The sequence below is a fragment of the Lactuca serriola genome, chromosome 7, assembly GCF_051521515.1.
Source record: "Lactuca serriola cultivar US96UC23 chromosome 7, Lser_US96UC23_V15, whole genome shotgun sequence".
NCBI classification, from domain to species: Eukaryota; Viridiplantae; Streptophyta; class Magnoliopsida; order Asterales; family Asteraceae; genus Lactuca; species Lactuca serriola.
Window position 1 is genome coordinate 100,237,617 of NC_136414.1, and position 18,207 is coordinate 100,255,823.

The following is an 18,207-nucleotide window of genomic DNA, read 5'->3' on the forward strand; positions in this document are numbered from 1 at the left end:
CCAATAATAACCTTGGTCCCCTACAAAGGTATGGGAACCAAGCCTACCACGTAATTTTCATCGAACAGCCTCAAAACACAATCTTGATAAACCTTAGATGCTCGTACTGACCGGTCATCTACAATCCCGACCTCTAGAGGGCAATCCAACATGCGCGATGACTCAGGAAACATCTTGTTAAGTGCAAGAGAATCAAACGATCGGGTACACCCGAATCAAACAATACGTGAACTCGGATACCATTCACATGGAACGATCCTAAATAGAGCACATACATAGCATATCAAAATCATAGCGACATAAAACGAAAGCATAAGAAAGAAATCGTACGCATCACCACATCGGGTGCAGCGCGCGCCTCCTCGGCTGTCAACTGAAATGCTCGGCTCCGCACCACTGAGCCTCTACCTTGGCCTTCCGGCCATCCGTGACCCGTGCTGACGCTGGGTCGGCGCCGTTGCTGGCGTTGCTACTGTCGCTGCTGGGAATCTAAGGCAGTTAGTGTCACAACTGGCACTTTTGCTAAGAGTTTCTATTCTCATGAAACCACCAACTATAGTAGGGCTTGTAATTTAAGTGAATGCTATACCCTTTCCTCGTTCAAATACCTCTTATAGGTTCAACTAGGGGTTGGAAACCGTAGGAATTCCGGTTCAAGTTCCTTATGAACTAAAATTCTCCTATTGGGCATAATGGACCAATAAGTCTTCAACTTGACCACTTTAGGCCATGATGGGCCACAAAGGGATTTAATTACCCCTAATGGACCCTAAACCCATTTCTTTTACCATTTTGGGCTGTGAGTCTCCTTAAGAGCCCAATGGGCCGAAAATTTATTTTGGGCCTCATAAATTCGGCCAAGACCAACAATGGGCAAAAACACCTCATCCTCATTTACCTTAGCCCAATCTCGGCCCAAGATCATTCCAAAAACAAAAAAAACAAAAAAAAAAAGAAGAAATGAGTTATCCTAACCTTGCCACCTCAATATTGCATGGTGGTCATCCATGCATAATAACCACCATACAACAAGGTAGGCTCATGTATCTAGGCAAGGAAATCATTTCTTTCTCTCCCTCCTTCAAACTCACGGCCATATGGCCTCTCTACCTCCAAATTTCATTCTAAAACCCAACATTTTCTCTCATCATTCCTCTTAAACACTCTCAAGAAAAACCACCCTTCCTTCCCCTCAATTTTTCGAGATTTTAAGAATTTCAAGAAGGTTTTCCCACCTAGGTCATCATCTTTGGTAAGTTTTCATTAGATCTATGATTTCACTCCTTGATCTACTCAAAAATCTCCTCTTACACTATACTTTCGTGAATCATACTCTTATAGCACCATAGAGCTCGAAAACCATCTCCATAACACATCTAGGGTCGAGATCTCTTCACTTCTCCATCAAAACCGACTTCCAAACCCCAAGGTGAGCTTCATACCCCCTATTTTCTGTTTTTTATGAGTTTTGTGGGGGGGGGGGGGGGGAATACAAGTGAAAGTGTAGATCTATATGTGTTTGTATGCCTTGTATGATTTCCATGCTTATATGTATGCTTTTATGTGTTTTAATGTTGGATCTAGCCATAAAACCCATCAAAACCGAGATGTAACTTGTGTTAAATAATTTTAGCTTCAAATATATTTCTAAACACAAAGTGTTTCAAGAAAAATGGCTAAGTGGTTTAGTAATAATTTTCTTTGGGTTAAAAACACAAATTTTGGGCCTAAAATGTGAAAAATACAAAAATAAGGGCCCAAATTGACATTTCACAGATTCTGATGGATGAAGTGTGTCAAAGCAGTTTCCATAAAACTATTTCTGGAATTACACTTAATTAGAGGACTAAAAACATGAATTTCAAGCTTAATGGGCTAAAAATGAAAATTTCGGCCCAATGAGGCCCATTATGCGAATTTTTCTGTTTTGGAGGGCCAAAACTGTAACTTTCTGTAAAACAGTGGACTATAAGTGTTCCAAATCCTTTTCAAAGGTTTAAAATGCTTTTTAAATTTAAAAAGGACCAAAGTTGCAAAAATTTTCCCATTTGGGCCAAAATTGTCAAATTTGCGAAAAGAAGGGATTAAAACCAAGAAAACTGCATTTTCAGGGTCTTAAGCTGTTTTCTATGAAAAATATGCTGGAAAATGTTTATTTCAATAATTTTTGGTGTTAAAATGTCAAGAAAATTGATTTAAATACCAAACCGGAAAATATTTTAAATAAAGGGTTGAAAAGGTAAATTTTACAAACGAGGAGGGGCTGAAAACAGAAAATTTCCAAGACTAATTCTATACATGCAATATGATCAAATAATGGTACTAATACTATCGACAAAATACAATACACTACAATACCAAAAGTCGTTGTCAAACGAATTGGTTCGGTCTCGAACCAATAAAAATCCGAAACCACAAACACAACGATACTATGATACTACAATACTATGATTCATACAAATAACGATTCGGAATACATTATACATGTGCACAGACGTCTACGCACCATCTTTGGGCCCCAAAAGTGTAAAATCTTGTTCGTTGAGCCTAGCTAGCCCAATGACCCGATCTTAAGGCCCGAAGACCTCTATCTTACGAAGTGTTGGGTTTTACCAATCCGACACGACGTAACCGGACTTTCAATGGCTGTAGACTACTGGTCCCCAAGGGTCCTTTAGTGTCGCCAGTGGAGTCTGCCTTTTTGCGAGGCGGGTCTGGGACCCCTCATACATTTTTATCCCCAACCGGTTAATGGAGTCACCGGGGTCTTCGTGACCTCTTTCTCTTCGGATGTGGGACTACACCTAGTCAGGGCGATTGGATAACGCGATTAGTACTGACGACGCCTTCGGGTTCGTTAGTATAACTATAAACTGGGCGTTTGTGTAACGCGGGTTTGTAGTAAATAATCCTGCTCGAGAACCTTCCAACGTCGCCTGGGACTGACACTATACGCTATGCAATGGTTTCAATGTAACATCACGTAATTCAAGGAACTAGGAGAACATCGGGTTTTCCTAGGGTTTTCAATACGTACAGATTTGAAATGCATACATTTTCAATGAACATTTTTTTTACAAGTATAGAAACAAACAAGCATACCTATGGATCTTCACAAATGTTTTCAAAAGCTTTTCTTTTCAGAAAATATCGGATTTTCTGGTGGTTTTTCAAACAATACAAACATTCGATTTCAAACACTACTTATGAACTCACCAACATTTCATATGTTGACGTTTTTCAAAATACTTGTATTCTCAGGGAACCAGTGAATCAAGGGGAAATCATATTCAGTGACGGTTGCAGTTTATTTTTGTATGAATTGAACAAATTAATTTTTGGGGAATGTAATGTTTAAACAATGTATGATATGTAAACGCTACTGGTTGTACTATGTTAATGAATGGTGACGAAAGTTGTTATGTTTCATATATATTCAATGTTATGGTATTCAATTGAGTCACGACAGCCCCCGGACGTTTCCGCCGTCTGGTTCGGGGGTGTGACAGTTAGCCTTCTTATGGCCCCTCTGATTGCAATGGAAGCAAATAAGGTATGACATCTGCATTGTGGGGGCCGAGGCTGTACAATCTCTGCCAAAATTCCGTATCTTGATGCACTTGTAGCAGCCGGTCGATCCCGCTCTACAAGCTCCCTCATGCGGCCTGCCGCATTTCCTGCATCGGCTCTGGCCTAGCTGGTCCTTCGACCTAATGTCGGATCCCTTGGGTTTCTTCCCCGAAACCCCTGTCACCTGCTCAGTCTCAGCTTTCCTCTTCCGGACGTGCTCTAAATCGAGCTCCCTCTCCTGCGCCCTAGAAATCATTGACTCTAGGGTCGGGCAGGCCGAATAGCTAACAAGCTCCCGAATATCAACCCTCAACATATCATGGTAACAGGTCTTCCACATATCCTCATCCCCCACATACTGGGGTACCAACAGGGCCCTCTCCCTGAACTTGGCGGTTATCTCCGCCACTGTCTCAGTCGTCTGCCTCATGTCCAAGAACTTCCTGGCCAGCTACTGAAGCTCCACAACCGGCGCAAACTCAGCCCTAAATCCGGTCACAAAATCGGACCACGGCTAGGGCTCCAAGCGAGTCACTGACTGACTCCCACCACTCTCTGGCCCTCACCCTCAAACATCCCACAGCAAAGCACACCTTCGACCCTTCCGGGTAGAAGCTCGTCAATTGTGCAGACTCAATGTCTGCGATCCATCTCTTGGCATCGACGCACCACTCCCTCTGAAGTCCTTCAAGGACAGTGTGTCTATACCCGCTTGGCCAGACGCCAAATCACTCCTGAATGATCAGAGGCGATCCTCCATCAACTTGATAATCCCCTCCTTGATCGACCTGAAAATTACTGAGGTCGACTCAAGGATACCTCTCATGATCTCAGACACGATGAACTCGCGTAGCCCGTCGTCAACCTGCTCGGATCCTGCATCCGAGCCCGATCCTGATCCAAATCCAGAACCTCCTTCTCCATGTCGTGTAACCACCATACCGAAAACGCAATCGTCAGGATCATACATACTCCCAAGAGGTCTCACACACTCCCCAAGTTCCATGGTTCCATCTCGGCCCTCCCTGACTTGAGTACAGAACCTCTGCTACCAGTAGTACGGGCCCATACTACCTTCCACATCTATCCATACTTTCCTCAAGGATTGCCTCAACTTCACCAAGTCCCTTAACCCATATCCCTTTCCAACTAATGTCGTCCTAGGCTTTCCTAGGGAACACTTCAACCTACTCTCCACCATCAGCTGCAGTAGGAGTCCTTACCACCCTTCCCTAACTAGCTTGCAGATACTGTTACATATCCGCTTACTAGTTAGTTAAAGTTAGTCAGGACCGCTGTAGCACAAAGCAAGTAGCATTCGTGCATTAAGTAACCACATCAAGCATAACCTAACTAGGCTATCCTACTGCTGACTAGACAATCCTAGCACACATCTCATACAACAGGCATTCAAGGCATCCTCTTAGATCCTTAACCCTAGTCTAGCATGCAGCTCTCAGAATCATATATCGGGCATACAAAGCATCCTCCTTAATCCTTAGCCTTAGTTTGGCATCCAACTCTCGGTATCATATATCACATGACATAACATAACAAGTATGGGTATCTTAGGGAAAACATACTTGAGTTCGGCCGGTCGCACGCATTACACACCTTGTTCTTTCTCAAATTATTTAACTTGAATTTTAGAAAACCGTTTTCTTTGTGAAAAATCTTTTAATCCCTCGGTTTGAGTCCAGACACCCCCGAGGGTGTGTCCGAATCCCTCAAACCAAGGCTCTGATACCAACTTGTAATATCCCAAAATGTGAGGCCAAAAATTTCGTTTTTAAATAAGTGGTTTATAAATCAAGTATATGAAAACATTGCCAAGATCATGTTAGTACATAAAACAATAATATCATGTCTCAACCCAAATCATCCGAAGTAGTGAAATATCAGAGTACAATCTATTGGAATAAAGTTCTTGTAGGATCGATAGATTTTAAGTAGAAAAACAATTAAGAAGTAATGGTGAACACATGGATGGTTTAACTGATGTCGAATGATTAAACTTTAACACCTCATAAGAGCTCGATTAAGAACTTCGACTGTAGAGTTTTTTAGGGTGACAAAGCAATAATAACTATATTCATGTTTGTTTCTAAGGCATACATGCATGCACTATTTAGAGCTAAACCCTATAATAATCATGGATAGACAGGTCGAATCCGGATATACAATACTAAGCTCATGAAGCAACATAACATACCCAACAATCTTCTCCCCCTTTGTGTCAATGGAGCCGAAAGCTCAGTTCGGTTGAGCTATAGAAGACTTCTTGACAGTCTTGAACACCTTCGGTATGATGGCAAATGAGTACGATGAAATGTAATATACAACCGAATCATGTCCGTGAAGTTCTTCTTGTCTGCCTCAGAGTTTTGCTTGCACCGATAAATGAGACTAATTATGTACTCTAAGCAGCCTGTTGAGAACAGATGTTTGTCAACAAGAGTGAAAATAAATTTATTGGCTTCGCCTCTTGTGAACATCACCGTGAGATGTGTAGAATCAATTTGGCCCATCCTCATTTTCTTCACATCTCTAGGTTTTGTTGTTGGCTTTACAATGGGTTTCTTATTCATAACTTTAGCAATCTCCTGATCCATTGCAGCTACTTCATGGATATAAGAGGCCAACATTCTCTTCAAATAATCCAAGATCGGCTCATATTCTATCAGATTGATGAGCAGTATGTTAAACAACAAGATCCATTCATGAGGATTCAAATTTGGAAGATCTGCCAAGGATATAACCGAAACCGAGTTTGTTAAACCTAGAATTATTTTGAAACTAACATTGATAAATTTCCCGGCAGATGAAGGTTTCAGCACCTTGACAGTAATAATCTTCTTTGCACTCCATGTCAGGTACTGTGGTCGACCGAACTTAAGATAAAAATCGATAAGTTCGCGATCATCTTTAGGATGAGGGAAGGGAACTGGAACAGTCGAATCAAAGCGATGAAATGCAAATTCCTTTCGTGTTATAGGCATATCGAACTGTTAGTCCCTTGAATTTTCACAATAAAAATAAGCGACAGGTTCCAGCCAGTACACTCTTGGAAACTCTATTGCCTCCTTGATGAGTGTTACTTTTGTCCAGAGAGGAAACAAGGCCTTTTTACAGTTTATAGCATCTTGTTCTTCCTTGTTCTTTCGCTCCCTTTCTTCAGCTTCCTTCGTAACCCGAAGGGTTTCATCCAATTCTTTATCCCTTTTCATTCGATTTAGGGCCTCAACAATTGTTTCTTCTTCTTCATCACTATCATCATCCAATCCATTTTTTGTATCTTGATTACCAGAACCCGAAGTTTCATTACCCTTTGGTTCGGTTTTGACTATGACTTTCGGTTGAGTATCATGAGCACCTTCTCCCTCTTTTTTTGGAGGTACGGATCTCTCTGAAACACCCTTCATTTCATGTAAGTGAGCAAGGGTAGGAATAATCTTGGAAGTCAAAGGAGTCCTGATGGTCAAAGTAAGTATTGGATCATGAGCACTAAGAAGATTGGTAAGCATATTCTTTACATCACCAGTATAGCTCCGAAAAACAACTCTCTCTGTCTTCAACAACGAAATCTCCTTTTCAGCTTGAGCTAATCGCACTTTCTGAACTTCAATAGTAGAGGCTTGGTGTGCAAGATCTTCCTTTAATGCACTCTCCTTTGCTAAATCAGTTTGGAGAGTTTAAAGATGAGAAGTCACTGAGCTAAGTAGAGAAGTATTCGCATCTTGAATGGAAGAACGAACAGACTCAAATTTAGCTTTCTCCTCTTTTAGTTACTTGGATAAGGAATCAACTAAAGAATTCACTTTGGCTGCATTTGAATCAACATGACCTTTGAGGGATTCAAGAAAAATCTAAGAACTATGAACAAGTTCTGCAACTTCAGCAGTGGCCTTCTTAAAAGAAGAAGTAGAATCATCAACGGCCTTCGTCGATTTGTCAATAGCCCCAGTATATTTCCCAAAAGTGGGGTCCAGAAATGCTTTGATCACAACATCGTTGTATGACTTGTTAGAGGCAAGCAATTGATCAAGCTAGTCATCAATACTTTGCAACTATTGTCGTGAGACAGGAGCCTCTTCATCGTCGTCTGTTGGAAGACGATATGTAGTGTAATAAGTCGAGTCAAACTCAACATTATCACCACTAAGGGTACCACTAGAATCGGTGGAAGGTGAGGGTGAATGTGGTTTGGAAATAACAGGAGGTTCGGTTTCAGTATCCACCCCCGTATTAGATACGTTGACGTTTACTGGAGGTTTGGTTATTGTGGTGGTAGGAATGGTTGTAGTAGTGACTTGTGAGAAGATAGGAGGGGGTAAAGGAGTTGTAGAAATTGGTATGGCACTAACTGGTGGTGGTGGTGGTACTAAAGTTGTGGTTTGAGATGTGGGAGGTGGTGGAATAGGAGCAACCAAAATTGGAACAATGGTTTTTGGTGAAGATGAAGGAGGTGTTGGAACCGAGTCATTAAGAGGTTCGGTGGGAGTTGATGAACGAGGAGGTGTATTACCTCTCGGTGATTCATGATGCTGAATTTCCTCTTCCTCATCCTCCTCATCATTGTCTGAGATGGGAGGAGAAGGACTCTTTGATTTCTTCGCCATCTTCTTAATCTTCTTTGTAGCCGAAGAATCACCCTTTTCTGCCTTTCGCTTTCTAGACTTGGCAGGCTTAGACGAGGTACCTTTGGTTGTCACTTTCTTGGTATTCACCCTTTTGGCTCAGTTGGATGGCTTCTCCACAACATCCAAAGCAACTTGCTATTCAGGAGTCAGTACTCTCGGTCCTTTGGGAGGAAGCTTTCGGTATTCAACCATCACCTTACTTTCGGCTGACACACACCTGTACATCGTCTAAGGTATGGAACCGTTGTGAGAGAACTTTGTGACATCAGAGGAAATGATTTTCTTCATGTGAAAAGTAGCAAAAGATGAGACCAGGGCATCCTTCATTACTTGAATCTGAAAAGAATCAATAGCCCTTCGTGTGATAATAGTCCAGAAGCGACCACAAGAAATTTCAGAGTGTCTTGTTGAAGTGTTGAGACTTTGCACCACCTGTGACAAAATAATCGACCCATAGTCAAGATTAATCCCATTGTAGAGACCATAGAAAATGGTCAGAAAAACCTTACTGGTACCATCTAACCCAACAACCCTCTCCGCTAAACTTTTTTTTAGAAGAGTAAGCAATCCATTCCATTATGGCGGCAAACATGATTTCTTAACCTTCGTCACGGTGGTAAGAACATCAGTGTATCCCATCTCGTAGAGCATTGTAAACAGTTGAGTGGTGGTTACGAAATTGGGAGAGATAACAGAGGCATCGACGGCAAGCTTTAACAGGGAACCGAATCACCTTTTGAAATTGATGCCTTGTGCGAGAAGATTTGAAACTAGATTCTCTCCTTGTTCATGTCATATGATGCAGTGGAGTAGACTTGTGATAGTAGAGACTTGAAGTGCTTGCGTGGTTTCCCGAGAAAATACGTATATGATATGAGTGATGTCTGGTAGAAGACATAAAGCAGATGATTTCGGGCAAGAATCTCTTCCTTCAAAGTCAAGAGAGGCTTGAAGTGCTTGCGTGGTTTCGCGAGAAAATACGATCGAGTGCTTGTAAAGAAACACCGAAAGCCTTCTTTTAGATAATAGGCTAATGGTGGCTTATCATCAACCGTGTAACACGGTGAATTTCAGAATAATTTTTCGCATAATATAAAAACATATTCATTTAATTTTCATAAATCATCAATGTTTAAAAACTCCAATCCATGTCATACAAGATTCCCAAGATCAGATATCATAAAAATCCCATGTGTGTGTACAGATCAAGCCGGCGCCTTCCCACGTTCATCACTAGTACCTGAAACAAACAACACTAACACTGTAAACATAAAGCTTAGTGAGTTCCCCAAAATACCACGCATAACACATATTAGCCACTCAAGGCTATAACTCTGTGGGTCCGTAGACCCTACTCTGTGAACCCACTGGTTCTAACTCTGGGAACCTTCCGTTTCCAACTCTATAAACATGCACAACATAAATCACATAGAAATAATGCAGTACAACACATAATATACATATAGCATACAAATACTCTGTCACATAACTCTGATTACCTACTCAAGGTAAAGTATAGTGAGAAGACTCACCTCACGTATCTCAATAACTCGCAAATCCCGGAAATCACTCGCGCTCGATCCTCCGAGCTATAATCCTCCTATAACACAATATCTCTCTAATTAACACTTTCTCAACTAAGGTTGACTACCCCCATCAAGTCAACACTGGTCAACTCTGGTCAACGGTCAATGGTCAACGGTCAACTTTGACCGGACTCGGCGAGTGCACAAGAGCGACTCGGTGAGTCTATACGTGTTCACTGACTCCCTAGGATCCTCTTTTGACACGTCGAGTACTTCCCTGACTCAACGAGTTCCACCTGGCATGAATCGCGGGGCCACCACGACTCAACTCGCCGAGTCTCAAGAACAACTCGGCGAGTTCCAGCTCGACTCAGTCCATCTGTCAACCCTCTCCAACTCTCCCTGACTCACTGACTCAACCCCTTAACTCGGCAAGACCACTCGCTGAGTGGTTAAGGACAATCTTCATGCTACTCGCCGAGTCTGTTCTTCGGACTCGGCGAGTCCATGCCATGCATCAAGTCAATCTCGCTCCTGAGATCATATTTGTTCCATTAACTCATAGATCCAGTCCTTCCAAGCACATTCATCACGTAAAGTCACAATCTTGGCTACCATGCAACGCCTACAAGGCTTCTTTTGGTGTAATGACATCTAAAATGGCAACCTAAGCCCCCAACTCAAAAGGAAAGGCATAAAGCAGAGCATTTGGGACTCTCTGGACCTACTAAGGTCCAGATCTAGGTACCATTTCCCCATGGGTCCTCTCACACTCCAATTACAAGGCAAACAAGGCATGAAGAAACCCTAGATTTGACCCTATCCATAAAAACACGAGAATAAGCTCTGAATATTACCTCAAATATCTCCTCTGCCGAAATGGAAGTAGATCCAAGCTCCCCAACTATCCTAGCTTGGCCTTCCTTTTCCTTTCTTGCAAAAACACACAAAGATGGTGAATAATGGCCTCTTATCTCACTCACAAGGACTCTCAGACGCTCTGGTGCTCTCAAGGTCGAAGGTAGCCGCAATGAAGGGGTATAAGGTCCTTTAAATAGGGCTCAAGGCCGGGAAATTAGGGTTTCATTAAACAGCGTGGACTCGCCGAGTCCGAACGCGAACCCGCGATCATACTCGGTGAGTCTAGGCTCCAACTCGCCGAGTCTCTTCACAAATTACCAAAAATAAATAAATGAATAATACCTAGGAATCCGACCTTTTGCGATCATACTCTGCAAATAACTCTGGATGCTGCTCATGCATCTCACGCTCCGGTTCCCAAGTCATCTCGGATCCCTTCCGATGCTGCCACTGAACCAAAACCAGGGGTACCTCCTTGTTCCTCAGAACCTTGATATTCCGATCTCTGATGGCCACTGGTCTCTCAGCATAATTCAGGCTTGCATCCACCTGAATAACCTCTAATGGAACCACTACCGACTCATCGGCTATACACTTCCTCAGCTGCGACACATGAAAAGTGTCGTGAATTTGCCACAACTCTGCTGGCAAATCCAAACGATAGGCTACCCAACCTACCCTTGCGATCACTCGGAATGGAACAATATATTTGGGCCCCAACTTGCCCTCTTCCTGAATCGAATCACTCCTTTCCAAGGAGAGACCTTCAGGAGTACAAGGTCGCCGACCTGAAACTCAAGCTCGGACCGGCGTCTGTCTGCATAACTCTTCTGACGACTCTGAGTGGTCAACAACCTCTGTCTGACCTGTTGGATTTGCTCTGTCGTCTGAAGCACAATCTATGTACTGCCCATCACCCGCTGTCCAACCTTTCCCCAGCAAATGGGGGTCCGACACCTCCTCCCATACAACAGCTCAAAGGGCGGCATACCAATGCTTGAATGATGGCTGTTGTTGTAGGAAAACTCTGCCAAAGGCAAATATGCATCCCAGCTACCCCCGAAATCCAACACACATGCCCGGAGCATGTCCTCAAGCGTCTGAATCGTCCGCTCACTCTGACCGTCTGTCTGGGGATGATATGTGGTACTAAAATGCAGTCTAGTACCCAACTCCTGATGAAACTTCTTCCAGAATCTGGAAGTGAAACGCACATCACGGTCTGAAACAATCGAGATCGGCACCCCATGCCGAGATACCACTTCCCTCACATACACCTCTGCCAATTTCTCTACTGAAGAACTCTCGCTGATAGCAAGAAAATGAGCGCTCTTCGTCAACCTATCCACAATCACCCAAATTGCATCAACTCCTCTGGCAGTCCTTGTGATTTGGTGATGAAATCCATGGTGATTTGTTCCCACTTCCATTCGGGAACCTCCAATGGCTGCAACTTACCATGCGGCCTCTGGTGCTTGGCCTTAACCCTACGGCAGGTCAAGCACCTCTCAACAAACCATGGAACATCCCTCTTCATACAGGGCCACCAATATTCCTTTCTCAGGTCCAAATACATCTTAGTGGCCCCAAGATGGATCAAAAATTTCGACCGATGAGCCTCTTCCATCAAAACGGTATGCGTTCCTCCCACAAACGGCACCCAGATACGCCCCTGAAATGTCATAAGCCACCGACCATTGGTAACGAACTCTAAAACCAAACCAACAACCCGCTCTTTCTTTTGCATCTCAGGTTGCACAGCCTCGGCCTGTGCCCCACGAATGGCGTCCAACATTGGAGCTACCACGGTCAATCTCAAACATACGTCCCGCAGCGGGGTGCTCTCCGCCCTGCGGCTCAGTGCATCGCTTACAACATTAGCCTTGCCCGGGTGGTACAGGATCTCACAATCATAATCCTTGACCACATCCAACCACCTTCTCTGATGCATATTTAGGTTGGGTTGATCCATCAAATGTTTCAAACTCTTATGGTCCGTGTATATCGTACACCGAGCCCCATACAGGTAGTGACGCCAAATCTTGAGGGCGAACACCACTGCCCCCAACTCTAGATCATGGGTGGGGTATCTCATCTCATGAGGCTTCAGCTGTCTCGATGCATATGCTATCACATGCCCCCTCTGCATCAGCACCGCCCCAACCCAAGAATCGATGCGTCACAATATACCACAAAGTCCTCCATCCCTTCCGGGAAGGCTAACACCGGGGCTTCGCATAACCTTTGGCGAAGTGTCTCAAAGGAGGCCTGCTGCTCGGGGCCCCATGAAAAAGCAACACCCTTCCGGGTCAACCTGGTGAGTGGCACTGCGATCTTAGAGAAATCCTTGATAAATCTCGGATAATACCCTGCCAACCCTAGGAAACTCCTGATCTCGGAGGGTGAACTCGGCACCTCCCAACTCATCACCGCCTCAACCTTGTCCGGGTCGACCAATATCCCTTCCTGGTTAACGAGATGTCCTAAGAGCTGGACCTCCCGCAACCAGAAATCACACTTGGAGAATTTCGCATAAAGCCTCTCCGATCTCAGAAATCCGAGAACCTCTCTCAAATGCTCCTCATGCTGCTCTCTAGATCTCGAATATACCAAAATGTCATCGATAAATACAATCACCGACCGATCCAACATGGGCCTACACACTCAGTTCATGAGATCCATGAACACTGCCGGGGCATTGGTGAGCCCAAAAGGCATCACCACAAATTCGTAATGCCCATAACGCGTCCTGAACGCTGTCTTCTGGATGTCCTCATCCCGCACCCTCACCTGATGATATCCAAACCTCAAATCGATCTTGGAGAACCAAGACGCTCCCTGCAACTGATCGAACAAATCGTTGATCCTCGGCAACGGGTAACGGTTTTTGACCGTCAGCTTGTTCAACTCCCGGTAATCAATGCACATCCGGTGTGAACCATCCTTCTTCTTGACAAATAGGATAGGCGCTCCCCACGGCGAGCTGCTCGTCCAAATAAATCCCTTCCCCAGCAGCTCCTGAAGCTGCGAGGATAACTCTTGCATCTCTGGAGGTGCAAGGCGATAAGGCACCTTAGCGATAGGTGCGGCCCCCGGAACCAAATCGATACTGAACTCCACTTGCCTCACAGGAGGCACACCCGGCAACTCCTCGGGAAATACATCCGGGAACTCACGCACTACCGAAACCTCCTCAACTGACCTCGGTCTCTCGGAATCCACCCGCGTATCCATCACATACGCCACAAAACCCTTACAGCACTGTTGTGGACACTGCCTCGCCCTAGCGGCCGAACAAAACGCCGATCCTGAATGTGTACCCTTGCCGTACACCGAAAGAACTCCCCCATTAGGGTCTCGTATGGTCACCAGCTGTTGCTCGCAGTCAATAACCGCACCGAACCTGCTTAACCAGTCCATGCCCACAATGACACAGACATCACCCATCACAATAGGAACCAGATCAATCGGGAACTCAACACCGAAAATCTCGACTACGCACCCTCGGAGAACCTCCGTGGCATATATCACCCTCTCGTCAGCATGGAAACTCTCAGAGGCCGACTCAACGCCTCATGACTAACACTGATATGTTGACTAAATGCTAAAGATACAAAAGACCGACTCGCACCCGAGTCAAATAACACCAAGGCAGGTACAGAATTCACAAGAAAAGTACCTACGCATAACATAATATAAGCATAATATTTCAACATCAAAATAAATACACGAAAGAATACATACCGGCCACGACATCGGGCGCTGCGCGGACCTCCTCCGCGGTCAGTTGAAAAGCTCTCCCTCGTGCCCTCGGCGCCTCGACCTTCACTGGCCGACTCTCGGTAGCTCTGATGGCGGCGGGGGTAGATCCCTGAGGTGCTCCCTGAGATGATCCTCGCAACTACGGACACTCTGCCTTCCGGTGTCCGGTCTGATTGCAGTGAAAACACACCGCAAACCCCTTGGGGCAGTCCTTAGCCATGTGCCCCTCCTTGCCACACTTGTAGCAAGACCCCGCTCTACAGACTCCATCATGACCCTTGCCACACTTCCCACAAGTGCGGCCCTTGTGGCTCCCTGGTTTGGGATCAGCGGGCTTGGCCCGCTTGGCTGCCGGCTGAGACTGTGCCGGTCGCCGATCCCTCCCCTGAGACTGCGCCTCCTCCATGGCCTGAGTCTCTAGCTCAATCTCCCTCTTCCGGGCATTTTCCTGATGCTCGGAAAATGTCCGGTACGAGGATTTCGCCGCGAACTCCCGAATGTCTCTCCTCAAAATACTCAGATATCGGCTCATACGTGCCTGCTCGGTGGACACGTGCTCAGGGCAGAACATCGCCCTCTCATGGAACATCCTGGTAATCGTCGTAACAGACTCAGTACCCTGCTTGAGGGTCAGAAACTCCTGGGCCAAACGCTCCCTCTCAACCTGGGGAACGTACTCATCTCGGAACATGGCAGTGAACCTCTCCCAGGTCACAGCCGCAACCTCAGCAGGCGTAAAGTGCGCCGTCACAAACTTCCACCAGTCCTTTGCTCCCAAGTGAAGATGGTTCAGCGCGAACCGAACCTTCAAATGCTCAGGAGTTGAGCAAGTGAAGAAACACCCCTCCATGTCAGAAATCCATCTCATAGCCGCCACCGGGTCCTTGGTCCCATCAAACTCTGGAGGTTTTGTGTTGCTGAACTCTCGGAACAGCAACACATCACCACCCTGCGGCCTCGCGGCAGCAATAATTGTGGTGGCCGCTGCAACAGCAGCCTCAGAAAGAGCGGCATAACGCTCGTCAAAGGTCTCAATTAGTGTGGTCTTAACAGACCCGAACATCTCTGGTATCTCTGCCCTGATGGCCGCAGCCACCTCCTCGTGGATGATCCGGCGGATCTCCTCATCACTGGTCTCACTGCTCTCAGGCATCAGACGTGTCCTCGCCATGATCTACCTCTGAAATACAACATACGATAAATTAGAATCTATTCGAGCATACTCACACTCGACAACTCATCCCTCCTTGATCCTTGGTTTTCCAAAGATTCTTACATGGTCTGTACACCACTCCGGTGCTTTCAGTAGTACGGGCCCAATACTATTGTCCGCACCATATCAGAATACACCCCAAGTCCTCCTCTTCGGGTCCCAAATTCCAAGTACTCTATCATGCACAATCCACTCTCTAACAAATCTCTCATAAGCCCCTCGCTGCCACCTACTCACTCTCAAGCATTTCATAGCAGCTCACCTCTCCTTAGGCTAAGGCATCAAAAATCAGGCCACTCTAGTCCTAATAGGAGTACCTAGCCTACTCTAGCATGAGAATACAGCATATCAATATCAATATGACATAAGATGAGGGTATTTTGGGAAATCACCGTTCGGGCGCGGACTGATCATACACACAACTCTGCTCTGCGTTCTTCCAAAAATCTTTTATTCTTTTTAAAAATACTTCTCAAATCCTCAGTTTGAGTTCAAATACGCCCGAAGGTGTACTCGAATCCCTCAAACCAAGGCTATGATACCAACTTGTAACACCGTGAATTTCAGAATAATTTTTCGCATAATATAAAAACATATTCATTTAATTTTCATAAAACATCAATGTTTAAAAACTCCAATCCATGTCATACAAGATTCCCAAGATCACATATCATAAAAATCCCATGCGTGTGTACAGATCAAGCCGACGCCTTCCCACGGTTATCACTAGTACCTGAAACAAACAACACTAACACTGTAAGCACAAAGATTACTGAGTTCCCCAAAATACCACACATAACACATATTAGCCACTCGAGGCTATAACTCTGTGGGTCCGTAGACCCTACTCTGTGAACCCACTGGTTCTAACTCTGGGAACCTTTCGGTTCCAACTCTATAAACATGCACAGCATAAATCACATAGAAATAATGCAGTACAACACATAACATACATATAGCATACAAATACTCTGTCACATAACTCTAATTACCTAATCAAGGTAAAGTATAGTGAGAAGACTCACGTCGCGTATCTCGATAACTCGTAAATCCCAAAAATCACTCGCGCTCGATCCTCCGAGCTATAATCCTCCTATAACACAATATATCTCTAATTAACACTTTCTCAACTAAGGTTGACTACCCCCATCAAGTCAACACTGGTCAACTCTGGTCAACGGTCAACGGTCAACTTTGACCGGACTCGGCGAGTGCACTAGAGCGACTCGGCGAGTCTATACGTGTTCACTGACACCCTTGGATCCTCTTTTGACACGTCGAGTACTTCCCTGACTCGACGAGTTCCACCTGGCATGAATCGCGGGGCCACCACGACTCAACTCGCCGAGTCTCAAGAACAACTCAGCGAGTTCCAGCTCGACTTAGTCCATCTGTCAACCCTCTCCAACTCTCCCTGAGTCAATGAGTTAACCCCTTAACTCGGAAAGACCACTCGCTAAGTGGTTAAGGACAATCTTCATGCTACTCACCGAGTCTGTTCTTCGGACTCAGCGAGTCCATGCCATGCATCAACTCAATCTCGCTCCTGAGGTCAGATCCGTTCCATTAACTCATAGATCCAGTGCTTCCAAGCACATTCATCACGTAAAGTCACAAGCTTGGCTACGATGCAACGCCTACATGGCTTCTTTTGGTGAAATGACATCTAAAATGGCAACCTAAGCCCCCAACTCAAAAGGAAAGGCATAAAGCAGAGCACTTGGGACTCTCTGGACCTACTAAGGTCCAGATCTAGGTACCATTTCCCCATGGGACCTCTCACACTCTAATTACAAGGCAAACAAGGCATGAAGAAACCCTAGATTTGACCCTATACATAAAAACACGAGAATAAGCTCTGAATATTACCTCAAATAGCTTCCTCTGCCGAAATGGAAGTAGATCCAAGCTCCCCAACTCTCCTAGCTTGGCCTTCCTCTTCCTTTCTTGCAAACACACACAAAGATGGTGAATAATGGCCTCTTACCTCACTCACAAGGACTCTCAGACGCTCTGGTGCTCCAAGGTCGAAGGTAGCCGCAATGAAGGGGTATAAGGTCCTTTAAATAGGGCTCAAGGCCGAGAAATTTGGGTTTCATTAAACAGCGTGGACTCGCCGAGTCGGGACGAGAACCCGCGTCCAAATCCGCGATCGTACTCGACGAGTCTAGGCTCCAACTCGCCGAGTCTCTTCACAAATTACCAAAAATAAATAAATGAATAATAACTGGGAGTCCGGGCTGTTATAAACCGAACGTCGATTCTTAACATAAGACCGAATGTTGGATGAAGTACTTGTGAGACAGATGTGGTCTGTTGAACAAGTAGGTTGGATATACTCTGTTGTGACTAAGGATGTGATATAAATCTCAAAAACAAAACAAATTGGATCTTTTTGGGAAGAAATTCCTTGGTCCGTGTATATCGTACACCGAACCCCATACAGGTAGTGCCGCCAAATCTTGAGGGCGAACACCACTGCCCCCAACTCTAGATCATGGGTGGGGTATCTCATCTCATGAGGCTTCAGCTGCCTCGATGTATATGCTATCACATGCCCCCTCTGTATCAGCACCGCCCCCAACCCCAGAATCGATGCATCACAATATACCACAAAGTCCTCCATCCCTTCCGA